General features: G+C 45.4%; 48 non-coding genes across 48 annotated transcripts; 12 read left to right on the forward strand and 36 right to left on the reverse strand.

The window, feature by feature from the left end:
* Positions 1-371: 371 nt before the first annotated feature.
* On the reverse strand, positions 372-443 carry TRNAA-UGC (transfer RNA alanine (anticodon UGC)). The gene has a single exon. It is a non-coding gene; the product is annotated as a tRNA-Ala (tRNA).
* A 164-nt stretch (positions 444-607) lies between these two features.
* TRNAM-CAU (transfer RNA methionine (anticodon CAU)) lies at positions 608-680 on the forward strand. Its single transcript has one exon. It is a non-coding gene; the product is annotated as a tRNA-Met (tRNA).
* Positions 681-875: 195 nt separating this feature from the next.
* Positions 876-947, reverse strand: TRNAA-CGC (transfer RNA alanine (anticodon CGC)). The gene has a single exon. It is a non-coding gene; the product is annotated as a tRNA-Ala (tRNA).
* A 613-nt stretch (positions 948-1560) lies between these two features.
* TRNAY-GUA (transfer RNA tyrosine (anticodon GUA)) lies at positions 1561-1646 on the reverse strand. Its single transcript is given in 2 exon segments — positions 1561-1596; positions 1610-1646. It is a non-coding gene; the product is annotated as a tRNA-Tyr (tRNA).
* A 756-nt stretch (positions 1647-2402) lies between these two features.
* TRNAA-UGC (transfer RNA alanine (anticodon UGC)) lies at positions 2403-2474 on the reverse strand. The gene has a single exon. It is a non-coding gene; the product is annotated as a tRNA-Ala (tRNA).
* A 164-nt stretch (positions 2475-2638) lies between these two features.
* TRNAM-CAU (transfer RNA methionine (anticodon CAU)) lies at positions 2639-2711 on the forward strand. The gene has a single exon. It is a non-coding gene; the product is annotated as a tRNA-Met (tRNA).
* A 195-nt stretch (positions 2712-2906) lies between these two features.
* TRNAA-CGC (transfer RNA alanine (anticodon CGC)) lies at positions 2907-2978 on the reverse strand. The gene has a single exon. It is a non-coding gene; the product is annotated as a tRNA-Ala (tRNA).
* Positions 2979-3591: 613 nt separating this feature from the next.
* Positions 3592-3677, reverse strand: TRNAY-GUA (transfer RNA tyrosine (anticodon GUA)). The gene is given in 2 exon segments: positions 3592-3627; positions 3641-3677. It is a non-coding gene; the product is annotated as a tRNA-Tyr (tRNA).
* Positions 3678-4433: 756 nt separating this feature from the next.
* Positions 4434-4505, reverse strand: TRNAA-UGC (transfer RNA alanine (anticodon UGC)). The gene has a single exon. It is a non-coding gene; the product is annotated as a tRNA-Ala (tRNA).
* Positions 4506-4669: 164 nt separating this feature from the next.
* Positions 4670-4742, forward strand: TRNAM-CAU (transfer RNA methionine (anticodon CAU)). Its single transcript has one exon. It is a non-coding gene; the product is annotated as a tRNA-Met (tRNA).
* Positions 4743-4937: 195 nt separating this feature from the next.
* TRNAA-CGC (transfer RNA alanine (anticodon CGC)) lies at positions 4938-5009 on the reverse strand. Its single transcript has one exon. It is a non-coding gene; the product is annotated as a tRNA-Ala (tRNA).
* A 613-nt stretch (positions 5010-5622) lies between these two features.
* On the reverse strand, positions 5623-5708 carry TRNAY-GUA (transfer RNA tyrosine (anticodon GUA)). The gene is given in 2 exon segments: positions 5623-5658; positions 5672-5708. It is a non-coding gene; the product is annotated as a tRNA-Tyr (tRNA).
* Positions 5709-6464: 756 nt separating this feature from the next.
* On the reverse strand, positions 6465-6536 carry TRNAA-UGC (transfer RNA alanine (anticodon UGC)). Its single transcript has one exon. It is a non-coding gene; the product is annotated as a tRNA-Ala (tRNA).
* A 164-nt stretch (positions 6537-6700) lies between these two features.
* On the forward strand, positions 6701-6773 carry TRNAM-CAU (transfer RNA methionine (anticodon CAU)). Its single transcript has one exon. It is a non-coding gene; the product is annotated as a tRNA-Met (tRNA).
* Positions 6774-6968: 195 nt separating this feature from the next.
* On the reverse strand, positions 6969-7040 carry TRNAA-CGC (transfer RNA alanine (anticodon CGC)). Its single transcript has one exon. It is a non-coding gene; the product is annotated as a tRNA-Ala (tRNA).
* A 613-nt stretch (positions 7041-7653) lies between these two features.
* TRNAY-GUA (transfer RNA tyrosine (anticodon GUA)) lies at positions 7654-7739 on the reverse strand. Its single transcript is given in 2 exon segments — positions 7654-7689; positions 7703-7739. It is a non-coding gene; the product is annotated as a tRNA-Tyr (tRNA).
* Positions 7740-8495: 756 nt separating this feature from the next.
* Positions 8496-8567, reverse strand: TRNAA-UGC (transfer RNA alanine (anticodon UGC)). The gene has a single exon. It is a non-coding gene; the product is annotated as a tRNA-Ala (tRNA).
* A 164-nt stretch (positions 8568-8731) lies between these two features.
* On the forward strand, positions 8732-8804 carry TRNAM-CAU (transfer RNA methionine (anticodon CAU)). Its single transcript has one exon. It is a non-coding gene; the product is annotated as a tRNA-Met (tRNA).
* Positions 8805-8999: 195 nt separating this feature from the next.
* Positions 9000-9071, reverse strand: TRNAA-CGC (transfer RNA alanine (anticodon CGC)). Its single transcript has one exon. It is a non-coding gene; the product is annotated as a tRNA-Ala (tRNA).
* A 613-nt stretch (positions 9072-9684) lies between these two features.
* Positions 9685-9770, reverse strand: TRNAY-GUA (transfer RNA tyrosine (anticodon GUA)). The gene is given in 2 exon segments: positions 9685-9720; positions 9734-9770. It is a non-coding gene; the product is annotated as a tRNA-Tyr (tRNA).
* A 756-nt stretch (positions 9771-10526) lies between these two features.
* On the reverse strand, positions 10527-10598 carry TRNAA-UGC (transfer RNA alanine (anticodon UGC)). The gene has a single exon. It is a non-coding gene; the product is annotated as a tRNA-Ala (tRNA).
* Positions 10599-10762: 164 nt separating this feature from the next.
* Positions 10763-10835, forward strand: TRNAM-CAU (transfer RNA methionine (anticodon CAU)). Its single transcript has one exon. It is a non-coding gene; the product is annotated as a tRNA-Met (tRNA).
* Positions 10836-11030: 195 nt separating this feature from the next.
* TRNAA-CGC (transfer RNA alanine (anticodon CGC)) lies at positions 11031-11102 on the reverse strand. The gene has a single exon. It is a non-coding gene; the product is annotated as a tRNA-Ala (tRNA).
* A 613-nt stretch (positions 11103-11715) lies between these two features.
* Positions 11716-11801, reverse strand: TRNAY-GUA (transfer RNA tyrosine (anticodon GUA)). The gene is given in 2 exon segments: positions 11716-11751; positions 11765-11801. It is a non-coding gene; the product is annotated as a tRNA-Tyr (tRNA).
* A 756-nt stretch (positions 11802-12557) lies between these two features.
* TRNAA-UGC (transfer RNA alanine (anticodon UGC)) lies at positions 12558-12629 on the reverse strand. Its single transcript has one exon. It is a non-coding gene; the product is annotated as a tRNA-Ala (tRNA).
* A 164-nt stretch (positions 12630-12793) lies between these two features.
* TRNAM-CAU (transfer RNA methionine (anticodon CAU)) lies at positions 12794-12866 on the forward strand. The gene has a single exon. It is a non-coding gene; the product is annotated as a tRNA-Met (tRNA).
* A 195-nt stretch (positions 12867-13061) lies between these two features.
* Positions 13062-13133, reverse strand: TRNAA-CGC (transfer RNA alanine (anticodon CGC)). The gene has a single exon. It is a non-coding gene; the product is annotated as a tRNA-Ala (tRNA).
* Positions 13134-13746: 613 nt separating this feature from the next.
* TRNAY-GUA (transfer RNA tyrosine (anticodon GUA)) lies at positions 13747-13832 on the reverse strand. The gene is given in 2 exon segments: positions 13747-13782; positions 13796-13832. It is a non-coding gene; the product is annotated as a tRNA-Tyr (tRNA).
* Positions 13833-14588: 756 nt separating this feature from the next.
* On the reverse strand, positions 14589-14660 carry TRNAA-UGC (transfer RNA alanine (anticodon UGC)). The gene has a single exon. It is a non-coding gene; the product is annotated as a tRNA-Ala (tRNA).
* Positions 14661-14824: 164 nt separating this feature from the next.
* TRNAM-CAU (transfer RNA methionine (anticodon CAU)) lies at positions 14825-14897 on the forward strand. Its single transcript has one exon. It is a non-coding gene; the product is annotated as a tRNA-Met (tRNA).
* Positions 14898-15092: 195 nt separating this feature from the next.
* Positions 15093-15164, reverse strand: TRNAA-CGC (transfer RNA alanine (anticodon CGC)). Its single transcript has one exon. It is a non-coding gene; the product is annotated as a tRNA-Ala (tRNA).
* Positions 15165-15777: 613 nt separating this feature from the next.
* On the reverse strand, positions 15778-15863 carry TRNAY-GUA (transfer RNA tyrosine (anticodon GUA)). The gene is given in 2 exon segments: positions 15778-15813; positions 15827-15863. It is a non-coding gene; the product is annotated as a tRNA-Tyr (tRNA).
* A 756-nt stretch (positions 15864-16619) lies between these two features.
* Positions 16620-16691, reverse strand: TRNAA-UGC (transfer RNA alanine (anticodon UGC)). The gene has a single exon. It is a non-coding gene; the product is annotated as a tRNA-Ala (tRNA).
* A 164-nt stretch (positions 16692-16855) lies between these two features.
* TRNAM-CAU (transfer RNA methionine (anticodon CAU)) lies at positions 16856-16928 on the forward strand. The gene has a single exon. It is a non-coding gene; the product is annotated as a tRNA-Met (tRNA).
* Positions 16929-17123: 195 nt separating this feature from the next.
* On the reverse strand, positions 17124-17195 carry TRNAA-CGC (transfer RNA alanine (anticodon CGC)). Its single transcript has one exon. It is a non-coding gene; the product is annotated as a tRNA-Ala (tRNA).
* Positions 17196-17808: 613 nt separating this feature from the next.
* Positions 17809-17894, reverse strand: TRNAY-GUA (transfer RNA tyrosine (anticodon GUA)). The gene is given in 2 exon segments: positions 17809-17844; positions 17858-17894. It is a non-coding gene; the product is annotated as a tRNA-Tyr (tRNA).
* Positions 17895-18650: 756 nt separating this feature from the next.
* Positions 18651-18722, reverse strand: TRNAA-UGC (transfer RNA alanine (anticodon UGC)). Its single transcript has one exon. It is a non-coding gene; the product is annotated as a tRNA-Ala (tRNA).
* Positions 18723-18886: 164 nt separating this feature from the next.
* TRNAM-CAU (transfer RNA methionine (anticodon CAU)) lies at positions 18887-18959 on the forward strand. Its single transcript has one exon. It is a non-coding gene; the product is annotated as a tRNA-Met (tRNA).
* Positions 18960-19154: 195 nt separating this feature from the next.
* On the reverse strand, positions 19155-19226 carry TRNAA-CGC (transfer RNA alanine (anticodon CGC)). Its single transcript has one exon. It is a non-coding gene; the product is annotated as a tRNA-Ala (tRNA).
* Positions 19227-19839: 613 nt separating this feature from the next.
* Positions 19840-19925, reverse strand: TRNAY-GUA (transfer RNA tyrosine (anticodon GUA)). Its single transcript is given in 2 exon segments — positions 19840-19875; positions 19889-19925. It is a non-coding gene; the product is annotated as a tRNA-Tyr (tRNA).
* A 756-nt stretch (positions 19926-20681) lies between these two features.
* On the reverse strand, positions 20682-20753 carry TRNAA-UGC (transfer RNA alanine (anticodon UGC)). The gene has a single exon. It is a non-coding gene; the product is annotated as a tRNA-Ala (tRNA).
* A 164-nt stretch (positions 20754-20917) lies between these two features.
* On the forward strand, positions 20918-20990 carry TRNAM-CAU (transfer RNA methionine (anticodon CAU)). Its single transcript has one exon. It is a non-coding gene; the product is annotated as a tRNA-Met (tRNA).
* A 195-nt stretch (positions 20991-21185) lies between these two features.
* On the reverse strand, positions 21186-21257 carry TRNAA-CGC (transfer RNA alanine (anticodon CGC)). The gene has a single exon. It is a non-coding gene; the product is annotated as a tRNA-Ala (tRNA).
* Positions 21258-21870: 613 nt separating this feature from the next.
* TRNAY-GUA (transfer RNA tyrosine (anticodon GUA)) lies at positions 21871-21956 on the reverse strand. Its single transcript is given in 2 exon segments — positions 21871-21906; positions 21920-21956. It is a non-coding gene; the product is annotated as a tRNA-Tyr (tRNA).
* Positions 21957-22712: 756 nt separating this feature from the next.
* Positions 22713-22784, reverse strand: TRNAA-UGC (transfer RNA alanine (anticodon UGC)). Its single transcript has one exon. It is a non-coding gene; the product is annotated as a tRNA-Ala (tRNA).
* A 164-nt stretch (positions 22785-22948) lies between these two features.
* Positions 22949-23021, forward strand: TRNAM-CAU (transfer RNA methionine (anticodon CAU)). Its single transcript has one exon. It is a non-coding gene; the product is annotated as a tRNA-Met (tRNA).
* A 195-nt stretch (positions 23022-23216) lies between these two features.
* On the reverse strand, positions 23217-23288 carry TRNAA-CGC (transfer RNA alanine (anticodon CGC)). Its single transcript has one exon. It is a non-coding gene; the product is annotated as a tRNA-Ala (tRNA).
* A 613-nt stretch (positions 23289-23901) lies between these two features.
* TRNAY-GUA (transfer RNA tyrosine (anticodon GUA)) lies at positions 23902-23987 on the reverse strand. Its single transcript is given in 2 exon segments — positions 23902-23937; positions 23951-23987. It is a non-coding gene; the product is annotated as a tRNA-Tyr (tRNA).
* Positions 23988-24293: the final 306 nt, after the last annotated feature.

Consider the following 24293-nt stretch of genomic DNA (forward strand, 5'->3'; position numbering starts at 1 on the left):
TTTTGAAAGGAAAGAGAATGGAAAAATCAGTAGAGTAAAGGCAACATATTCAGTTTTTCTTGAAGCTACTGTAGAGAGTCTCTGGTTTAGAGGAAGAACCCTTACCAATGACCAAGATGGCTGCCACAGATTTCTATCCTAAATGTATTAAGATTGCCAAGATTAATCATCACTTTGATGGCTTAAACAAGTAAGATTCTTTGGTTCTATAAGCATCAAAAATGAGATAGCCCCATTTCATGGGGTTTTCCAAGGCACACGTCTCACAGTTTAAGTGGGGTTCGTATCCCAGTTGCATGACATATCTCTTCCTTAATACTGACAGCCAGCCTAGTTTTCTGCCAAAATCCAAGATAAGCATGGCAAAAGTCTGGAGATGCCGGGGATTGAACCCGGGGCCTCATACATGCAAAGTATGCGCTCTACCACTGAGCTACATCCCCTTGTATGCCAAGTTTTACTGTATGCATGGAAACCCTGAATGTAAGTGTCTGCCAAGTCAACCCACTTGACACTGCAGCATAAAGTCTCAGTCAGGAAAATCCTTAAGCCTCGCACCTGGATTATCTTCCTGGTCTATAGTCTTGTTTAGAGATGCTTGTGTGCAGCCTTCTTAGCGCAGTAGGCAGCGCGTCAGTCTCATAATCTGAAGGTCCTGAGTTCGTTCCTCAGAGAGGGCATTTATTTCCTCCTTTTGGCAAGCAAAATTCTCAGATTTTCTTGAAAAGTGGAAACTATGCCTATTTCAAACAATATTTTTCAATGCAACCTATTTAAGTGGGGTTCTGACCCCCCAACTGCCTGAGAAACCTCAACTTTCCACAAGGTGGCAGGCTAGCGTTCTGGAAAAAGCCGAGATACAGAACAGCGACTCCTGGAGATGCCGGGGATTGAACCCGGGGCCTCATACATGCGAAGCATGCGCTCTACCACTGAGCTACATCCCCTCCACTGCCCTCTAAAGTTTTGCTGGATGCAAGGAGACTCTGGAGCCCACGGACTGCAAAGTCTCGATTTGAGACTAGAATGTAAAGTGTCAGGCATGAAATTGCCCACGCCTTACGTGAGGGCTGTCTTCATGGAGCATATACTTAGTGCAATCAGGGTTCGATTCTCCGGCAGGGCTTTTATTTGCTCAGTTTGGAATGCAAAACTTCTCAGGATTTCCCCAAATGTGTAAACTGTTGGTCTACTTTCCAGCTTGCTCAGCCTTTCGGGGGATGATTCCATTGGCTATGCCCTCTTGCCCATCGGTGGACACTCAAATTGAAGGCAAGTCACAGTGTGATTGGCTGCCAAGCAGCTACCGTGGTGCAATGCAATTGGAAGTCTGCCAAGGGCATACATGTACTAATGCAATGCTTTGGTAGCAGTTTTGATCAGCAGGTTTCCTTTACTGTTCTTCACGCCTCCCCTAGCGATGACTATGTCATCAATTCCCTTTGAAAGCAGATAGAGTACGCTTCTTTTCCAGTATTTATCGAAGCTCGGGGACTTTTTCATAATCAACGGAAGGTATTGTTGATTAACAGCAAAAGACATGGAAATGAACCCACAAAATCCTTCGAGCCGGATTTGAACCAGCGACCTAAGGATGCCCGAATTAATGCTACAGTCCTCCGCTCTACCAACTGAGCTATCGAAGGAGGGGTAGCAGAAGCTCATAGCACTGAAATTACCTCTCGCTCAAGAAAGGTTGTGGGGGGTGGGGACCAGGAGCAGACAGATGAAAATCATCAATATTAATCGCGGCTCCCTCTCAAAGCTACCACTTCTGAGAGCACACTGTGAGTTACGTCTTATCACCTCAAAGGAGGATTTCACACCAAAGTGGATGTTCCGTCTTGGCTTGGTGAAAAGCAGGGGCGCCGCAATGATGAATTTTAAAGAAAGGAAAGGAACTTTGATACAAAGACCTTAGGAAGCATTGGTGGCAAATGGATGGAAGCCTTTAACCGTGAGAAAAATGACAGAAAGTTATGGGAGTCATTACCACGCACCCAGCTTCAAGAACATGCATTTTGGGTTCATTTTTGAAAGGAAAGAGAATGGAAAAATCAGTAGAGTAAAGGCAACATATTCAGTTTTTCTTGAAGCTACTGTAGAGAGTCTCTGGTTTAGAGGAAGAACCCTTACCAATGACCAAGATGGCTGCCACAGATTTCTATCCTAAATGTATTAAGATTGCCAAGATTAATCATCACTTTGATGGCTTAAACAAGTAAGATTCTTTGGTTCTATAAGCATCAAAAATGAGATAGCCCCATTTCATGGGGTTTTCCAAGGCACACGTCTCACAGTTTAAGTGGGGTTCGTATCCCAGTTGCATGACATATCTCTTCCTTAATACTGACAGCCAGCCTAGTTTTCTGCCAAAATACAAGATAAGCATGGCAAAAGTCTGGAGATGCCGGGGATTGAACCCGGGGCCTCATACATGCAAAGCATGCGCTCTACCACTGAGCTACATCCCCTTGTATGCCAAGTTTTACTGTATGCATGGAAACCCTGAATGTAAGTGTCTGCCAAGTCAACCCACTTGACACTGCAGCATAAAGTCTCAGTCAGGAAAATCCTTAAGCCTCGCACCTGGATTATCTTCCTGATCTATAGTCTTGTTTAGAGATGCTTGTGTGCAGCCTTCTTAGCGCAGTAGGCAGCGCGTCAGTCTCATAATCTGAAGGTCCTGAGTTCGTTCCTCAGAGAGGGCATTTATTTCCTCCTTTTGGCAAGCAAAATTCTCAGATTTTCTTGAAAAGTGGAAACTATGCCTATTTCAAACAATATTTTTCAATGCAACCTATTTAAGTGGGGTTCTGACCCCCCAACTGCCTGAGAAACCTCAACTTTCCACAAGGTGGCAGGCTAGCCTTCTGGAAAAAGCCGAGATACAGAACAGCGACTCCTGGAGATGCCGGGGATTGAACCCGGGGCCTCATACATGCGAAGCATGCGCTCTACCACTGAGCTACATCCCCTCCACTGCCCTCTAAAGTTTTGCTGGATGCAAGGAGACTCTGGAGCCCACGGACTGCAAAGTCTCGATTTGAGACTAGAATGTAAAGTGTCAGGCATGAAATTGCCCACGCCTTACGTGAGGGCTGTCTTCATGGAGCATATACTTAGTGCAATCAGGGTTCGATTCTCCGGCAGGGCTTTTATTTGCTCAGTTTGGAATGCAAAACTTCTCAGGATTTCCCCAAATGTGTAAACTGTTGGTCTACTTTCCAGCTTGCTCAGCCTTTCGGGGGATGATTCCATTGGCTATGCCCTCTTGCCCATCGGTGGACACTCAAATTGAAGGCAAGTCACAGTGTGATTGGCTGCCAAGCAGCTACCGTGGTGCAATGCAATTGGAAGTCTGCCAAGGGCATACATGTACTAATGCAATGCTTTGGTAGCAGTTTTGATCAGCAGGTTTCCTTTACTGTTCTTCACGCCTCCCCTAGCGATGACTATGTCATCAATTCCCTTTGAAAGCAGATAGAGTACGCTTCTTTTCCAGTATTTATCGAAGCTCGGGGACTTTTTCATAATCAACGGAAGGTATTGTTGATTAACAGCAAAAGACATGGAAATGAAACCACAAAATCCTTCGAGCCGGATTTGAACCAGCGACCTAAGGATGCCCGAATTAATGCTACAGTCCTCCGCTCTACCAACTGAGCTATCGAAGGAGGGGTAGCAGAAGCTCATAGCACTGAAATTACCTCTCGCTCAAGAAAGGTTGTGGGGGGTGGGGACCAGGAGCAGACAGATGAAAATCATCAATATTAATCGCGGCTCCCTCTCAAAGCTACCACTTCTGAGAGCACACTGTGAGTTACGTCTTATCACCTCAAAGGAGGATTTCACACCAAAGTGGATGTTCCGTCTTGGCTTGGTGAAAAGCAGGGGCGCCGCAATGATGAATTTTAAAGAAAGGAAAGGAACTTTGATACAAAGACCTTAGGAAGCATTGGTGGCAAATGGATGGAAGCCTTTAACCGTGAGAAAAATGACAGAAAGTTATGGGAGTCATTACCACGCACCCAGCTTCAAGAACATGCATTTTGGGTTCATTTTTGAAAGGAAAGAGAATGGAAAAATCAGTAGAGTAAAGGCAACATATTCAGTTTTTCTTGAAGCTACTGTAGAGAGTCTCTGGTTTAGAGGAAGAACCCTTACCAATGACCAAGATGGCTGCCACCGATTTCTATCCTAAATGTATTAAGATTGCCAAGATTAATCATCACTTTGATGGCTTAAACAAGTAAGATTCTTTGGTTCTATAAGCATCAAAAATGAGATAGCCCCATTTCATGGGGTTTTCCAAGGCACACGTCTCACAGTTTAAGTGGGGTTCGTATCCCAGTTGCATGACATATCTCTTCCTTAATACTGACAGCCAGCCTAGTTTTCTGCCAAAATCCAAGATAAGCATGGCAAAAGTCTGGAGATGCCGGGGATTGAACCCGGGGCCTCATACATGCAAAGTATGCGCTCTACCACTGAGCTACATCCCCTTGTATGCCAAGTTTTACTGTATGCATGGAAACCCTGAATGTAAGTGTCTGCCAAGTCAACCCACTTGACACTGCAGCATAAAGTCTCAGTCAGGAAAATCCTTAAGCCTCGCACCTGGATTATCTTCCTGGTCTATAGTCTTGTTTAGAGATGCTTGTGTGCAGCCTTCTTAGCGCAGTAGGCAGCGCGTCAGTCTCATAATCTGAAGGTCCTGAGTTCGTTCCTCAGAGAGGGCATTTATTTCCTCCTTTTGGCAAGCAAAATTCTCAGATTTTCTTGAAAAGTGGAAACTATGCCTATTTCAAACAATATTTTTCAATGCAACCTATTTAAGTGGGGTTCTGACCCCCCAACTGCCTGAGAAACCTCAACTTTCCACAAGGTGGCAGGCTAGCGTTCTGGAAAAAGCCGAGATACAGAACAGCGACTCCTGGAGATGCCGGGGATTGAACCCGGGGCCTCATACATGCGAAGCATGCGCTCTACCACTGAGCTACATCCCCTCCACTGCCCTCTAAAGTTTTGCTGGATGCAAGGAGACTCTGGAGCCCACGGACTGCAAAGTCTCGATTTGAGACTAGAATGTAAAGTGTCAGGCATGAAATTGCCCACGCCTTACGTGAGGGCTGTCTTCATGGAGCATATACTTAGTGCAATCAGGGTTCGATTCTCCGGCAGGGCTTTTATTTGCTCAGTTTGGAATGCAAAACTTCTCAGGATTTCCCCAAATGTGTAAACTGTTGGTCTACTTTCCAGCTTGCTCAGCCTTTCGGGGGATGATTCCATTGGCTATGCCCTCTTGCCCATCGGTGGACACTCAAATTGAAGGCAAGTCACAGTGTGATTGGCTGCCAAGCAGCTACCGTGGTGCAATGCAATTGGAAGTCTGCCAAGGGCATACATGTACTAATGCAATGCTTTGGTAGCAGTTTTGATCAGCAGGTTTCCTTTACTGTTCTTCACGCCTCCCCTAGCGATGACTATGTCATCAATTCCCTTTGAAAGCAGATAGAGTACGCTTCTTTTCCAGTATTTATCGAAGCTCGGGGACTTTTTCATAATCAACGGAAGGTATTGTTGATTAACAGCAAAAGACATGGAAATGAACCCACAAAATCCTTCGAGCCGGATTTGAACCAGCGACCTAAGGATGCCCGAATTAATGCTACAGTCCTCCGCTCTACCAACTGAGCTATCGAAGGAGGGGTAGCAGAAGCTCATAGCACTGAAATTACCTCTCGCTCAAGAAAGGTTGTGGGGGGTGGGGACCAGGAGCAGACAGATGAAAATCATCAATATTAATCGCGGCTCCCTCTCAAAGCTACCACTTCTGAGAGCACACTGTGAGTTACGTCTTATCACCTCAAAGGAGGATTTCACACCAAAGTGGATGTTCCGTCTTGGCTTGGTGAAAAGCAGGGGCGCCGCAATGATGAATTTTAAAGAAAGGAAAGGAACTTTGATACAAAGACCTTAGGAAGCATTGGTGGCAAATGGATGGAAGCCTTTAACCGTGAGAAAAATGACAGAAAGTTATGGGAGTCATTACCACGCACCCAGCTTCAAGAACATGCATTTTGGGTTCATTTTTGAAAGGAAAGAGAATGGAAAAATCAGTAGAGTAAAGGCAACATATTCAGTTTTTCTTGAAGCTACTGTAGAGAGTCTCTGGTTTAGAGGAAGAACCCTTACCAATGACCAAGATGGCTGCCACAGATTTCTATCCTAAATGTATTAAGATTGCCAAGATTAATCATCACTTTGATGGCTTAAACAAGTAAGATTCTTTGGTTCTATAAGCATCAAAAATGAGATAGCCCCATTTCATGGGGTTTTCCAAGGCACACGTCTCACAGTTTAAGTGGGGTTCGTATCCCAGTTGCATGACATATCTCTTCCTTAATACTGACAGCCAGCCTAGTTTTCTGCCAAAATACAAGATAAGCATGGCAAAAGTCTGGAGATGCCGGGGATTGAACCCGGGGCCTCATACATGCAAAGCATGCGCTCTACCACTGAGCTACATCCCCTTGTATGCCAAGTTTTACTGTATGCATGGAAACCCTGAATGTAAGTGTCTGCCAAGTCAACCCACTTGACACTGCAGCATAAAGTCTCAGTCAGGAAAATCCTTAAGCCTCGCACCTGGATTATCTTCCTGATCTATAGTCTTGTTTAGAGATGCTTGTGTGCAGCCTTCTTAGCGCAGTAGGCAGCGCGTCAGTCTCATAATCTGAAGGTCCTGAGTTCGTTCCTCAGAGAGGGCATTTATTTCCTCCTTTTGGCAAGCAAAATTCTCAGATTTTCTTGAAAAGTGGAAACTATGCCTATTTCAAACAATATTTTTCAATGCAACCTATTTAAGTGGGGTTCTGACCCCCCAACTGCCTGAGAAACCTCAACTTTCCACAAGGTGGCAGGCTAGCCTTCTGGAAAAAGCCGAGATACAGAACAGCGACTCCTGGAGATGCCGGGGATTGAACCCGGGGCCTCATACATGCGAAGCATGCGCTCTACCACTGAGCTACATCCCCTCCACTGCCCTCTAAAGTTTTGCTGGATGCAAGGAGACTCTGGAGCCCACGGACTGCAAAGTCTCGATTTGAGACTAGAATGTAAAGTGTCAGGCATGAAATTGCCCACGCCTTACGTGAGGGCTGTCTTCATGGAGCATATACTTAGTGCAATCAGGGTTCGATTCTCCGGCAGGGCTTTTATTTGCTCAGTTTGGAATGCAAAACTTCTCAGGATTTCCCCAAATGTGTAAACTGTTGGTCTACTTTCCAGCTTGCTCAGCCTTTCGGGGGATGATTCCATTGGCTATGCCCTCTTGCCCATCGGTGGACACTCAAATTGAAGGCAAGTCACAGTGTGATTGGCTGCCAAGCAGCTACCGTGGTGCAATGCAATTGGAAGTCTGCCAAGGGCATACATGTACTAATGCAATGCTTTGGTAGCAGTTTTGATCAGCAGGTTTCCTTTACTGTTCTTCACGCCTCCCCTAGCGATGACTATGTCATCAATTCCCTTTGAAAGCAGATAGAGTACGCTTCTTTTCCAGTATTTATCGAAGCTCGGGGACTTTTTCATAATCAACGGAAGGTATTGTTGATTAACAGCAAAAGACATGGAAATGAAACCACAAAATCCTTCGAGCCGGATTTGAACCAGCGACCTAAGGATGCCCGAATTAATGCTACAGTCCTCCGCTCTACCAACTGAGCTATCGAAGGAGGGGTAGCAGAAGCTCATAGCACTGAAATTACCTCTCGCTCAAGAAAGGTTGTGGGGGGTGGGGACCAGGAGCAGACAGATGAAAATCATCAATATTAATCGCGGCTCCCTCTCAAAGCTACCACTTCTGAGAGCACACTGTGAGTTACGTCTTATCACCTCAAAGGAGGATTTCACACCAAAGTGGATGTTCCGTCTTGGCTTGGTGAAAAGCAGGGGCGCCGCAATGATGAATTTTAAAGAAAGGAAAGGAACTTTGATACAAAGACCTTAGGAAGCATTGGTGGCAAATGGATGGAAGCCTTTAACCGTGAGAAAAATGACAGAAAGTTATGGGAGTCATTACCACGCACCCAGCTTCAAGAACATGCATTTTGGGTTCATTTTTGAAAGGAAAGAGAATGGAAAAATCAGTAGAGTAAAGGCAACATATTCAGTTTTTCTTGAAGCTACTGTAGAGAGTCTCTGGTTTAGAGGAAGAACCCTTACCAATGACCAAGATGGCTGCCACCGATTTCTATCCTAAATGTATTAAGATTGCCAAGATTAATCATCACTTTGATGGCTTAAACAAGTAAGATTCTTTGGTTCTATAAGCATCAAAAATGAGATAGCCCCATTTCATGGGGTTTTCCAAGGCACACGTCTCACAGTTTAAGTGGGGTTCGTATCCCAGTTGCATGACATATCTCTTCCTTAATACTGACAGCCAGCCTAGTTTTCTGCCAAAATCCAAGATAAGCATGGCAAAAGTCTGGAGATGCCGGGGATTGAACCCGGGGCCTCATACATGCAAAGTATGCGCTCTACCACTGAGCTACATCCCCTTGTATGCCAAGTTTTACTGTATGCATGGAAACCCTGAATGTAAGTGTCTGCCAAGTCAACCCACTTGACACTGCAGCATAAAGTCTCAGTCAGGAAAATCCTTAAGCCTCGCACCTGGATTATCTTCCTGGTCTATAGTCTTGTTTAGAGATGCTTGTGTGCAGCCTTCTTAGCGCAGTAGGCAGCGCGTCAGTCTCATAATCTGAAGGTCCTGAGTTCGATCCTCAGAGAGGGCATTTATTTCCTCCTTTTGGCAAGCAAAATTCTCAGATTTTCTTGAAAAGTGGAAACTATGCCTATTTCAAACAATATTTTTCAATGCAACCTATTTAAGTGGGGTTCTGACCCCCCAACTGCCTGAGAAACCTCAACTTTCCACAAGGTGGCAGGCTAGCCTTCTGGAAAAAGCCGAGATACAGAACAGCGACTCCTGGAGATGCCGGGGATTGAACCCGGGGCCTCATACATGCGAAGCATGCGCTCTACCACTGAGCTACATCCCCTCCACTGCCCTCTAAACTTTTGCTGGATGCAAGGAGACTCTGGAGCCCACGGACTGCAAAGTCTCGATTTGAGACTAGAATGTAAAGTGTCAGGCATGAAATTGCCCACGCCTTACGTGAGGGCTGTCTTCATGGAGCATATACTTAGTGCAATCAGGGTTCGATTCTCCGGCAGGGCTTTTATTTGCTCAGTTTGGAATGCAAAACTTCTCAGGATTTCCCCAAATGTGTAAACTGTTGGTCTACTTTCCAGCTTGCTCAGCCTTTCGGGGGATGATTCCATTGGCTATGCCCTCTTGCCCATCGGTGGACACTCAAATTGAAGGCAAGTCACAGTGTGATTGGCTGCCAAGCAGCTACCGTGGTGCAATGCAATTGGAAGTCTGCCAAGGGCATACATGTACTAATGCAATGCTTTGGTAGCAGTTTTGATCAGCAGGTTTCCTTTACTGTTCTTCACGCCTCCCCTAGCGATGACTATGTCATCAATTCCCTTTGAAAGCAGATAGAGTACGCTTCTTTTCCAGTATTTATCGAAGCTCGGGGACTTTTTCATAATCAACGGAAGGTATTGTTGATTAACAGCAAAAGACATGGAAATGAAACCACAAAATCCTTCGAGCCGGATTTGAACCAGCGACCTAAGGATGCCCGAATTAATGCTACAGTCCTGCGCTCTACCAACTGAGCTATCGAAGGAGGGGTAGCAGAAGCTCATAGCACTGAAATTACCTCTCGCTCAAGAAAGGTTGTGGGGGGTGGGGACCAGGAGCAGACAGATGAAAATCATCAATATTAATCGCGGCTCCCTCTCAAAGCTACCACTTCTGAGAGCACACTGTGAGTTACGTCTTATCACCTCAAAGGAGGATTTCACACCAAAGTGGATGCTCCGTCTTGGCTTGGTGAAAAGCAGGGGCGCCGCAATGATGAATTTTACAGAAAGGAAAGGAACTTTGATACAAAGACCTTAGGAAGCATTGGTGGCAAATGGATGGAAGCCTTTAACCGTGAGAAAAATGACAGAAAGTTATGGGAGTCATTACCACGCACCCAGCTTCAAGAACATGCATTTTGGGTTCATTTTTGAAAGGAAAGAGAATGGAAAAATCAGTAGAGTAAAGGCAACATATTCAGTTTTTCTTGAAGCTACTGTAGAGAGTCTCTGGTTTAGAGGAAGAACCCTTACCAATGACCAAGATGGCTGCCACAGATTTCTATCCTAAATGTATTAAGATTGCCAAGATTAATCATCACTTTGATGGCTTAAACAAGTAAGATTCTTTGGTTCTATAAGCATCAAAAATGAGATAGCCCCATTTCATGGGGTTTTCCAAGGCACACGTCTCACAGTTTAAGTGGGGTTCGTATCCCAGTTGCATGACATATCTCTTCCTTAATACTGACAGCCAGCCTAGTTTTCTGCCAAAATCCAAGATAAGCATGGCAAAAGTCTGGAGATGCCGGGGATTGATCCCGGGGCCTCATACATGCAAAGTATGCGCTCTACCACTGAGCTACATCCCCTTGTATGCCAAGTTTTACTGTATGCATGGAAACCCTGAATGTAAGTGTCTGCCAAGTCAACCCACTTGACACTGCAGCATAAAGTCTCAGTCAGGAAAATCCTTAAGCCTCGCACCTGGATTATCTTCCTGGTCTATAGTCTTGTTTAGAGATGCTTGTGTGCAGCCTTCTTAGCGCAGTAGGCAGCGCGTCAGTCTCATAATCTGAAGGTCCTGAGTTCGTTCCTCAGAGAGGGCATTTATTTCCTCCTTTTGGCAAGCAAAATTCTCAGATTTTTTTGAAAAGTGGAAACTATGCCTATTTCAAACAATATTTTTCAATGCAACCTATTTAAGTGGGGTTCTGACCCCCCAACTGCCTGAGAAACCTCAACTTTCCACAAGGTGGCAGGCTAGCGTTCTGGAAAAAGCCGAGATACAGAACAGCGACTCCTGGAGATGCCGGGGATTGAACCCGGGGCCTCATACATGCGAAGCATGCGCTCTACCACTGAGCTACATCCCCTCCACTGCCCTCTAAAGTTTTGCTGGATGCAAGGAGACTCTGGAGCCCACGGACTGCAAAGTCTCGATTTGAGACTAGAATGTAAAGTGTCAGGCATGAAATTGCCCACGCCTTACGTGAGGGCTGTCTTCATGGAGCATATACTTAGTGCAATCAGGGTTCGATTCTCCGGCAGGGCTTTTATTTGCTCAGTTTGGAATGCAAAACTTCTCAGGATTTCCCCAAATGTGTAAACTGTTGGTCTACTTTCCAGCTTGCTCAGCCTTTCGGGGGATGATTCCATTGGCTATGCCCTCTTGCCCATCGGTGGACACTCAAATTGAAGGCAAGTCACAGTGTGATTGGCTGCCAAGCAGCTACCGTGGTGCAATGCAATTGGAAGTCTGCCAAGGGCATACATGTACTAATGCAATGCTTTGGTAGCAGTTTTGATCAGCAGGTTTCCTTTACTGTTCTTCACGCCTCCCCTAGCGATGACTATGTCATCAATTCCCTTTGAAAGCAGATAGAGTACGCTTCTTTTCCAGTATTTATCGAAGCTCGGGGACTTTTTCATAATCAACGGAAGGTATTGTTGATTAACAGCAAAAGACATGGAAATGAACCCACAAAATCCTTCGAGCCGGATTTGAACCAGCGACCTAAGGATGCCCGAATTAATGCTACAGTCCTCCGCTCTACCAACTGAGCTATCGAAGGAGGGGTAGCAGAAGCTCATAGCACTGAAATTACCTCTCGCTCAAGAAAGGTTGTGGGGGGTGGGGACCAGGAGCAGACAGATGAAAATCATCAATATTAATCGCGGCTCCCTCTCAAAGCTACCACTTCTGAGAGCACACTGTGAGTTACGTCTTATCACCTCAAAGGAGGATTTCACACCAAAGTGGATGTTCCGTCTTGGCTTGGTGAAAAGCAGGGGCGCCGCAATGATGAATTTTAAAGAAAGGAAAGGAACTTTGATACAAAGACCTTAGGAAGCATTGGTGGCAAATGGATGGAAGCCTTTAACCGTGAGAAAAATGACAGAAAGTTATGGGAGTCATTACCACGCACCCAGCTTCAAGAACATGCATTTTGGGTTCATTTTTGAAAGGAAAGAGAATGGAAAAATCAGTAGAGTAAAGGCAACATATTCAGTTTTTCTTGAAGCTACTGTAGAGAGTCTCTGGTTTAGAGGAAGAACCCTTACCAATGACCAAGATGGCTGCCACAGATTTCTATCCTAAATGTATTAAGATTGCCAAGATTAATCATCACTTTGATGGCTTAAACAAGTAAGATTCTTTGGTTCTATAAGCATCAAAAATGAGATAGCCCCATTTCATGGGGTTTTCCAAGGCACACGTCTCACAGTTTAAGTGGGGTTCGTATCCCAGTTGCATGACATATCTCTTCCTTAATACTGACAGCCAGCCTAGTTTTCTGCCAAAATACAAGATAAGCATGGCAAAAGTCTGGAGATGCCGGGGATTGAACCCGGGGCCTCATACATGCAAAGCATGCGCTCTACCACTGAGCTACATCCCCTTGTATGCCAAGTTTTACTGTATGCATGGAAACCCTGAATGTAAGTGTCTGCCAAGTCAACCCACTTGACACTGCAGCATAAAGTCTCAGTCAGGAAAATCCTTAAGCCTCGCAACTGGATTATCTTCCTGATCTATAGTCTTGTTTAGAGATGCTTGTGTGCAGCCTTCTTAGCGCAGTAGGCAGCGCGTCAGTCTCATAATCTGAAGGTCCTGAGTTCGTTCCTCAGAGAGGGCATTTATTTCCTCCTTTTGGCAAGCAAAATTCTCAGATTTTCTTGAAAAGTGGAAACTATGCCTATTTCAAACAATATTTTTCAATGCAACCTATTTAAGTGGGGTTCTGACCCCCCAACTGCCTGAGAAACCTCAACTTTCCACAAGGTGGCAGGCTAGCCTTCTGGAAAAAGCCGAGATACAGAACAGCGACTCCTGGAGATGCCGGGGATTGAACCCGGGGCCTCATACATGCGAAGCATGCGCTCTACCACTGAGCTACATCCCCTCCACTGCCCTCTAAAGTTTTGCTGGATGCAAGGAGACTCTGGAGCCCACGGACTGCAAAGTCTCGATTTGAGACTAGAATGTAAAGTGTCAGGCATGAAATTGCCCACGCCTTACGTGAGGGCTGTCTTCATGGAGCATATACTTAGTGCAATCAGGGTTCGATTCTCCGGCAGGGCTTTTATTTGCTCAGTTTGGAATGCAAAACTTCTCAGGATTTCCCCAAATGTGTAAACTGTTGGTCTACTTTCCAGCTTGCTCAGCCTTTCGGGGGATGATTCCATTGGCTATGCCCTCTTGCCCATCGGTGGACACTCAAATTGAAGGCAAGTCACAGTGTGATTGGCTGCCAAGCAGCTACCGTGGTGCAATGCAATTGGAAGTCTGCCAAGGGCATACATGTACTAATGCAATGCTTTGGTAGCAGTTTTGATCAGCAGGTTTCCTTTACTGTTCTTCACGCCTCCCCTAGCGATGACTATGTCATCAATTCCCTTTGAAAGCAGATAGAGTACGCTTCTTTTCCAGTATTTATCGAAGCTCGGGGACTTTTTCATAATCAACGGAAGGTATTGTTGATTAACAGCAAAAGACATGGAAATGAAACCACAAAATCCTTCGAGCCGGATTTGAACCAGCGACCTAAGGATGCCCGAATTAATGCTACAGTCCTCCGCTCTACCAACTGAGCTATCGAAGGAGGGGTAGCAGAAGCTCATAGCACTGAAATTACCTCTCGCTCAAGAAAGGTTGTGGGGGGTGGGGACCAGGAGCAGACAGATGAAAATCATCAATATTAATCGCGGCTCCCTCTCAAAGCTACCACTTCTGAGAGCACACTGTGAGTTACGTCTTATCACCTCAAAGGAGGATTTCACACCAAAGTGGATGTTCCGTCTTGGCTTGGTGAAAAGCAGGGGCGCCGCAATGATGAATTTTAAAGAAAGGAAAGGAACTTTGATACAAAGACCTTAGGAAGCATTGGTGGCAAATGGATGGAAGCCTTTAACCGTGAGAAAAATGACAGAAAGTTATGGGAGTCATTACCACGCACCCAGCTTCAAGAACATGCATTTTGGGTTCATTTTTGAAAGGAAAGAGAATGGAAAAATCAGTAGAGTAAAGGCAACATATTCAGTTTTTCTTGAAGCTACTGTAGAGAGTCTCTGGTTTAGAGGAAGAACCCTTACCAATGACCAAGATGGCTGCCACCGATTTCTATCCTAAATGTATTAAGATTGCCAAGATTAATCATCACTTTGATGGCTTAAACAAGTAAGATTCTTTGGTTCTATAAGCATCAAAAATGAGATAGCCCCATTTCATGGGGTTTTCCAAGGCACACGTCTCACAGTTTAAGTGGGGTTCGTATCCCAGTTGCATGACATATCTCTTCCTTAATACTGACAGCCAGCCTAGTTTTCTGCCAAAATCCAAGATAAGCATGGCAAAAGTCTGGAGATGCCGGGGATTGAACCCGGGGCCTCATACATGCAAAGTATGCGCTCTACCACTGAGCTACATCCCCTTGTATGCCAAGTTTTACTGTATGCATGGAAACCCTGAATGTAAGTGTCTGCCAAGTCAACCCACTTGACACTGCAGCATAAAGTCTCAGTCAGGAAAATCCTTAAGCCTCGCACCTGGATTATCTTCCTGGTCTATAGTCTTGTTTAGAGATGCTTGTGTGCAGCCTTCTTAGCGCAGTAGGCAGCGCGTCAGTCTCATAATCTGAAGGTCCTGAGTTCGATCCTCAGAGAGGGCATTTATTTCCTCCTTTTGGCAAGCAAAATTCTCAGATTTTCTTGAAAAGTGGAAACTATGCCTATTTCAAACAATATTTTTCAATGCAACCTATTTAAGTGGGGTTCTGACCCCCCAACTGCCTGAGAAACCTCAACTTTCCACAAGGTGGCAGGCTAGCCTTCTGGAAAAAGCCGAGATACAGAACAGCGACTCCTGGAGATGCCGGGGATTGAACCCGGGGCCTCATACATGCGAAGCATGCGCTCTACCACTGAGCTACATCCCCTCCACTGCCCTCTAAACTTTTGCTGGATGCAAGGAGACTCTGGAGCCCACGGACTGCAAAGTCTCGATTTGAGACTAGAATGTAAAGTGTCAGGCATGAAATTGCCCACGCCTTACGTGAGGGCTGTCTTCATGGAGCATATACTTAGTGCAATCAGGGTTCGATTCTCCGGCAGGGCTTTTATTTGCTCAGTTTGGAATGCAAAACTTCTCAGGATTTCCCCAAATGTGTAAACTGTTGGTCTACTTTCCAGCTTGCTCAGCCTTTCGGGGGATGATTCCATTGGCTATGCCCTCTTGCCCATCGGTGGACACTCAAATTGAAGGCAAGTCACAGTGTGATTGGCTGCCAAGCAGCTACCGTGGTGCAATGCAATTGGAAGTCTGCCAAGGGCATACATGTACTAATGCAATGCTTTGGTAGCAGTTTTGATCAGCAGGTTTCCTTTACTGTTCTTCACGCCTCCCCTAGCGATGACTATGTCATCAATTCCCTTTGAAAGCAGATAGAGTACGCTTCTTTTCCAGTATTTATCGAAGCTCGGGGACTTTTTCATAATCAACGGAAGGTATTGTTGATTAACAGCAAAAGACATGGAAATGAAACCACAAAATCCTTCGAGCCGGATTTGAACCAGCGACCTAAGGATGCCCGAATTAATGCTACAGTCCTGCGCTCTACCAACTGAGCTATCGAAGGAGGGGTAGCAGAAGCTCATAGCACTGAAATTACCTCTCGCTCAAGAAAGGTTGTGGGGGGTGGGGACCAGGAGCAGACAGATGAAAATCATCAATATTAATCGCGGCTCCCTCTCAAAGCTACCACTTCTGAGAGCACACTGTGAGTTACGTCTTATCACCTCAAAGGAGGATTTCACACCAAAGTGGATGCTCCGTCTTGGCTTGGTGAAAAGCAGGGGCGCCGCAATGATGAATTTTACAGAAAGGAAAGGAACTTTGATACAAAGACCTTAGGAAGCATTGGTGGCAAATGGATGGAAGCCTTTAACCGTGAGAAAAATGACAGAAAGTTATGGGAGTCATTACCACGCACCCAGCTTCAAGAACATGCATTTTGGGTTCATTTTTGAAAGGAAAGAGAATGGAAAAATCAGTAGAGTAAAGGCAACATATTCAGTTTTTCTTGAAGCTACTGTAGAGAGTCTCTGGTTTAGAGGAAGAACCCTTACCAATGACCAAGATGGCTGCCACAGATTTCTATCCTAAATGTATTAAGATTGCCAAGATTAATCATCACTTTGATGGCTTAAACAAGTAAGATTCTTTGGTTCTATAAGCATCAAAAATGAGATAGCCCCATTTCATGGGGTTTTCCAAGGCACACGTCTCACAGTTTAAGTGGGGTTCGTATCCCAGTTGCATGACATATCTCTTCCTTAATACTGACAGCCAGCCTAGTTTTCTGCCAAAATCCAAGATAAGCATGGCAAAAGTCTGGAGATGCCGGGGATTGATCCCGGGGCCTCATACATGCAAAGTATGCGCTCTACCACTGAGCTACATCCCCTTGTATGCCAAGTTTTACTGTATGCATGGAAACCCTGAATGTAAGTGTCTGCCAAGTCAACCCACTTGACACTGCAGCATAAAGTCTCAGTCAGGAAAATCCTTAAGCCTCGCACCTGGATTATCTTCCTGGTCTATAGTCTTGTTTAGAGATGCTTGTGTGCAGCCTTCTTAGCGCAGTAGGCAGCGCGTCAGTCTCATAATCTGAAGGTCCTGAGTTCGTTCCTCAGAGAGGGCATTTATTTCCTCCTTTTGGCAAGCAAAATTCTCAGATTTTCTTGAAAAGTGGAAACTATGCCTATTTCAAACAATATTTTTCAATGCAACCTATTTAAGTGGGGTTCTGACCCCCCAACTGCCTGAGAAACCTCAACTTTCCACAAGGTGGCAGGCTAGCGTTCTGGAAAAAGCCGAGATACAGAACAGCGACTCCTGGAGATGCCGGGGATTGAACCCGGGGCCTCATACATGCGAAGCATGCGCTCTACCACTGAGCTACATCCCCTCCACTGCCCTCTAAAGTTTTGCTGGATGCAAGGAGACTCTGGAGCCCACGGACTGCAAAGTCTCGATTTGAGACTAGAATGTAAAGTGTCAGGCATGAAATTGCCCACGCCTTACGTGAGGGCTGTCTTCATGGAGCATATACTTAGTGCAATCAGGGTTCGATTCTCCGGCAGGGCTTTTATTTGCTCAGTTTGGAATGCAAAACTTCTCAGGATTTCCCCAAATGTGTAAACTGTTGGTCTACTTTCCAGCTTGCTCAGCCTTTCGGGGGATGATTCCATTGGCTATGCCCTCTTGCCCATCGGTGGACACTCAAATTGAAGGCAAGTCACAGTGTGATTGGCTGCCAAGCAGCTACCGTGGTGCAATGCAATTGGAAGTCTGCCAAGGGCATACATGTACTAATGCAATGCTTTGGTAGCAGTTTTGATCAGCAGGTTTCCTTTACTGTTCTTCACGCCTCCCCTAGCGATGACTATGTCATCAATTCCCTTTGAAAGCAGATAGAGTACGCTTCTTTTCCAGTATTTATCGAAGCTCGGGGACTTTTTCATAATCAACGGAAGGTATTGTTGATTAACAGCAAAAGACATGGAAATGAACCCACAAAATCCTTCGAGCCGGATTTGAACCAGCGACCTAAGGATGCCCGAATTAATGCTACAGTCCTCCGCTCTACCAACTGAGCTATCGAAGGAGGGGTAGCAGAAGCTCATAGCACTGAAATTACCTCTCGCTCAAGAAAGGTTGTGGGGGGTGGGGACCAGGAGCAGACAGATGAAAATCATCAATATTAATCGCGGCTCCCTCTCAAAGCTACCACTTCTGAGAGCACACTGTGAGTTACGTCTTATCACCTCAAAGGAGGATTTCACACCAAAGTGGATGTTCCGTCTTGGCTTGGTGAAAAGCAGGGGCGCCGCAATGATGAATTTTAAAGAAAGGAAAGGAACTTTGATACAAAGACCTTAGGAAGCATTGGTGGCAAATGGATGGAAGCCTTTAACCGTGAGAAAAATGACAGAAAGTTATGGGAGTCATTACCACGCACCCAGCTTCAAGAACATGCATTTTGGGTTCATTTTTGAAAGGAAAGAGAATGGAAAAATCAGTAGAGTAAAGGCAACATATTCAGTTTTTCTTGAAGCTACTGTAGAGAGTCTCTGGTTTAGAGGAAGAACCCTTACCAATGACCAAGATGGCTGCCACCGATTTCTATCCTAAATGTATTAAGATTGCCAAGATTAATCATCACTTTGATGGCTTAAACAAGTAAGATTCTTTGGTTCTATAAGCATCAAAAATGAGATAGCCCCATTTCATGGGGTTTTCCAAGGCACACGTCTCACAGTTTAAGTGGGGTTCGTATCCCAGTTGCATGACATATCTCTTCCTTAATACTGACAGCCAGCCTAGTTTTCTGCCAAAATACAAGATAAGCATGGCAAAAGTCTGGAGATGCCGGGGATTGAACCCGGGGCCTCATACATGCAAAGCATGCGCTCTACCACTGAGCTACATCCCCTTGTATGCCAAGTTTTACTGTATGCATGGAAACCCTGAATGTAAGTGTCTGCCAAGTCAACCCACTTGACACTGCAGCATAAAGTCTCAGTCAGGAAAATCCTTAAGCCTCGCAACTGGATTATCTTCCTGATCTATAGTCTTGTTTAGAGATGCTTGTGTGCAGCCTTCTTAGCGCAGTAGGCAGCGCGTCAGTCTCATAATCTGAAGGTCCTGAGTTCGTTCCTCAGAGAGGGCATTTATTTCCTCCTTTTGGCAAGCAAAATTCTCAGATTTTCTTGAAAAGTGGAAACTATGCCTATTTCAAACAATATTTTTCAATGCAACCTATTTAAGTGGGGTTCTGACCCCCCAACTGCCTGAGAAACCTCAACTTTCCACAAGGTGGCAGGCTAGCCTTCTGGAAAAAGCCGAGATACAGAACAGCGACTCCTGGAGATGCCGGGGATTGAACCCGGGGCCTCATACATGCGAAGCATGCGCTCTACCACTGAGCTACATCCCCTCCACTGCCCTCTAAAGTTTTGCTGGATGCAAGGAGACTCTGGAGCCCACGGACTGCAAAGTCTCGATTTGAGACTAGAATGTAAAGTGTCAGGCATGAAATTGCCCACGCCTTACGTGAGGGCTGTCTTCATGGAGCATATACTTAGTGCAATCAGGGTTCGATTCTCCGGCAGGGCTTTTATTTGCTCAGTTTGGAATGCAAAACTTCTCAGGATTTCCCCAAATGTGTAAACTGTTGGTCTACTTTCCAGCTTGCTCAGCCTTTCGGGGGATGATTCCATTGGCTATGCCCTCTTGCCCATCGGTGGACACTCAAATTGAAGGCAAGTCACAGTGTGATTGGCTGCCAAGCAGCTACCGTGGTGCAATGCAATTGGAAGTCTGCCAAGGGCATACATGTACTAATGCAATGCTTTGGTAGCAGTTTTGATCAGCAGGTTTCCTTTACTGTTCTTCACGCCTCCCCTAGCGATGACTATGTCATCAATTCCCTTTGAAAGCAGATAGAGTACGCTTCTTTTCCAGTATTTATCGAAGCTCGGGGACTTTTTCATAATCAACGGAAGGTATTGTTGATTAACAGCAAAAGACATGGAAATGAAACCACAAAATCCTTCGAGCCGGATTTGAACCAGCGACCTAAGGATGCCCGAATTAATGCTACAGTCCTCCGCTCTACCAACTGAGCTATCGAAGGAGGGGTAGCAGAAGCTCATAGCACTGAAATTACCTCTCGCTCAAGAAAGGTTGTGGGGGGTGGGGACCAGGAGCAGACAGATGAAAATCATCAATATTAATCGCGGCTCCCTCTCAAAGCTACCACTTCTGAGAGCACACTGTGAGTTACGTCTTATCACCTCAAAGGAGGATTTCACACCAAAGTGGATGTTCCGTCTTGGCTTGGTGAAAAGCAGGGGCGCCGCAATGATGAATTTTAAAGAAAGGAAAGGAACTTTGATACAAAGACCTTAGGAAGCATTGGTGGCAAATGGATGGAAGCCTTTAACCGTGAGAAAAATGACAGAAAGTTATGGGAGTCATTACCACGCACCCAGCTTCAAGAACATGCATTTTGGGTTCATTTTTGAAAGGAAAGAGAATGGAAAAATCAGTAGAGTAAAGGCAACATATTCAGTTTTTCTTGAAGCTACTGTAGAGAGTCTCTGGTTTAGAGGAAGAACCCTTACCAATGACCAAGATGGCTGCCACAGATTTCTATCCTAAATGTATTAAGATTGCCAAGATTAATCATCACTTTGATGGCTTAAACAAGTAAGATTCTTTGGTTCTATAAGCATCAAAAATGAGATAGCCCCATTTCATGGGGTTTTCCAAGGCACACGTCTCACAGTTTAAGTGGGGTTCGTATCCCAGTTGCATGACATATCTCTTCCTTAATACTGACAGCCAGCCTAGTTTTCTGCCAAAATCCAAGATAAGCATGGCAAAAGTCTGGAGATGCCGGGGATTGATCCCGGGGCCTCATACATGCAAAGTATGCGCTCTACCACTGAGCTACATCCCCTTGTATGCCAAGTTTTACTGTATGCATGGAAACCCTGAATGTAAGTGTCTGCCAAGTCAACCCACTTGACACTGCAGCATAAAGTCTCAGTCAGGAAAATCCTTAAGCCTCGCACCTGGATTATCTTCCTGGTCTATAGTCTTGTTTAGAGATGCTTGTGTGCAGCCTTCTTAGCGCAGTAGGCAGCGCGTCAGTCTCATAATCTGAAGGTCCTGAGTTCGTTCCTCAGAGAGGGCATTTATTTCCTCCTTTTGGCAAGCAAAATTCTCAGATTTTCTTGAAAAGTGGAAACTATGCCTATTTCAAACAATATTTTTCAATGCAACCTATTTAAGTGGGGTTCTGACCCCCCAACTGCCTGAGAAACCTCAACTTTCCACAAGGTGGCAGGCTAGCGTTCTGGAAAAAGCCGAGATACAGAACAGCGACTCCTGGAGATGCCGGGGATTGAACCCGGGGCCTCATACATGCGAAGCATGCGCTCTACCACTGAGCTACATCCCCTCCACTGCCCTCTAAAGTTTTGCTGGATGCAAGGAGACTCTGGAGCCCACGGACTGCAAAGTCTCGATTTGAGACTAGAATGTAAAGTGTCAGGCATGAAATTGCCCACGCCTTACGTGAGGGCTGTCTTCATGGAGCATATACTTAGTGCAATCAGGGTTCGATTCTCCGGCAGGGCTTTTATTTGCTCAGTTTGGAATGCAAAACTTCTCAGGATTTCCCCAAATGTGTAAACTGTTGGTCTACTTTCCAGCTTGCTCAGCCTTTCGGGGGATGATTCCATTGGCTATGCCCTCTTGCCCATCGGTGGACACTCAAATTGAAGGCAAGTCACAGTGTGATTGGCTGCCAAGCAGCTACCGTGGTGCAATGCAATTGGAAGTCTGCCAAGGGCATACATGTACTAATGCAATGCTTTGGTAGCAGTTTTGATCAGCAGGTTTCCTTTACTGTTCTTCACGCCTCCCCTAGCGATGACTATGTCATCAATTCCCTTTGAAAGCAGATAGAGTACGCTTCTTTTCCAGTATTTATCGAAGCTCGGGGACTTTTTCATAATCAACGGAAGGTATTGTTGATTAACAGCAAAAGACATGGAAATGAACCCACAAAATCCTTCGAGCCGGATTTGAACCAGCGACCTAAGGATGCCCGAATTAATGCTACAGTCCTCCGCTCTACCAACTGAGCTATCGAAGGAGGGGTAGCAGAAGCTCATAGCACTGAAATTACCTCTCGCTCAAGAAAGGTTGTGGGGGGTGGGGACCAGGAGCAGACAGATGAAAATCATCAATATTAATCGCGGCTCCCTCTCAAAGCTACCACTTCTGAGAGCACACTGTGAGTTACGTCTTATCACCTCAAAGGAGGATTTCACACCAAAGTGGATGTTCCGTCTTGGCTTGGTGAAAAGCAGGGGCGCCGCAATGATGAATTTTAAAGAAAGGAAAGGAACTTTGATACAAAGACCTTAGGAAGCATTGGTGGCAAATGGATGGAAGCCTTTAACCGTGAGAAAAATGACAGAAAGTTATGGGAGTCATTACCACGCACCCAGCTTCAAGAACATGCATTTTGGGTTCATTTTTGAAAGGAAAGAGAATGGAAAAATCAGTAGAGTAAAGGCAACATATTCAGTTTTTCTTGAAGCTACTGTAGAGAGTCTCTGGTTTAGAGGAAGAACCCTTACCAATGACCAAGATGGCTGCCACCGATTTCTATCCTAAATGTATTAAGATTGCCAAGATTAATCATCACTTTGATGGCTTAAACAAGTAAGATTCTTTGGTTCTATAAGCATCAAAAATGAGATAGCCCCATTTCATGGGGTTTTCCAAGGCACACGTCTCACAGTTTAAGTGGGGTTCGTATCCCAGTTGCATGACATATCTCTTCCTTAATACTGACAGCCAGCCTAGTTTTCTGCCAAAATACAAGATAAGCATGGCAAAAGTCTGGAGATGCCGGGGATTGAACCCGGGGCCTCATACATGCAAAGCATGCGCTCTACCACTGAGCTACATCCCCTTGTATGCCAAGTTTTACTGTATGCATGGAAACCCTGAATGTAAGTGTCTGCCAAGTCAACCCACTTGACACTGCAGCATAAAGTCTCAGTCAGGAAAATCCTTAAGCCTCGCAACTGGATTATCTTCCTGATCTATAGTCTTGTTTAGAGATGCTTGTGTGCAGCCTTCTTAGCGCAGTAGGCAGCGCGTCAGTCTCATAATCTGAAGGTCCTGAGTTCGTTCCTCAGAGAGGGCATTTATTTCCTCCTTTTGGCAAGCAAAATTCTCAGATTTTCTTGAAAAGTGGAAACTATGCCTATTTCAAACAATATTTTTCAATGCAACCTATTTAAGTGGGGTTCTGACCCCCCAACTGCCTGAGAAACCTCAACTTTCCACAAGGTGGCAGGCTAGCCTTCTGGAAAAAGCCGAGATACAGAACAGCGACTCCTGGAGATGCCGGGGATTGAACCCGGGGCCTCATACATGCGAAGCATGCGCTCTACCACTGAGCTACATCCCCTCCACTGCCCTCTAAAGTTTTGCTGGATGCAAGGAGACTCTGGAGCCCACGGACTGCAAAGTCTCGATTTGAGACTAGAATGTAAAGTGTCAGGCATGAAATTGCCCACGCCTTACGTGAGGGCTGTCTTCATGGAGCATATACTTAGTGCAATCAGGGTTCGATTCTCCGGCAGGGCTTTTATTTGCTCAGTTTGGAATGCAAAACTTCTCAGGATTTCCCCAAATGTGTAAACTGTTGGTCTACTTTCCAGCTTGCTCAGCCTTTCGGGGGATGATTCCATTGGCTATGCCCTCTTGCCCATCGGTGGACACTCAAATTGAAGGCAAGTCACAGTGTGATTGGCTGCCAAGCAGCTACCGTGGTGCAATGCAATTGGAAGTCTGCCAAGGGCATACATGTACTAATGCAATGCTTTGGTAGCAGTTTTGATCAGCAGGTTTCCTTTACTGTTCTTCACGCCTCCCCTAGCGATGACTATGTCATCAATTCCCTTTGAAAGCAGATAGAGTACGCTTCTTTTCCAGTATTTATCGAAGCTCGGGGACTTTTTCATAATCAACGGAAGGTATTGTTGATTAACAGCAAAAGACATGGAAATGAAACCACAAAATCCTTCGAGCCGGATTTGAACCAGCGACCTAAGGATGCCCGAATTAATGCTACAGTCCTCCGCTCTACCAACTGAGCTATCGAAGGAGGGGTAGCAGAAGCTCATAGCACTGAAATTACCTCTCGCTCAAGAAAGGTTGTGGGGGGTGGGGACCAGGAGCAGACAGATGAAAATCATCAATATTAATCGCGGCTCCCTCTCAAAGCTACCACTTCTGAGAGCACACTGTGAGTTACGTCTTATCACCTCAAAGGAGGATTTCACACCAAAGTGGATGTTCCGTCTTGGCTTGGTGAAAAGCAGGGGCGCCGCAATGATGAATTTTAAAGAAAGGAAAGGAACTTTGATACAAAGACCTTAGGAAGCATTGGTGGCAAATGGATGGAAGCCTT

This window comes from Lissotriton helveticus, chromosome 1_2 (genome assembly GCF_964261635.1).
Source record: "Lissotriton helveticus chromosome 1_2, aLisHel1.1, whole genome shotgun sequence".
Lineage (NCBI taxonomy): Eukaryota > Metazoa > Chordata > Amphibia > Caudata > Salamandridae > Lissotriton > Lissotriton helveticus.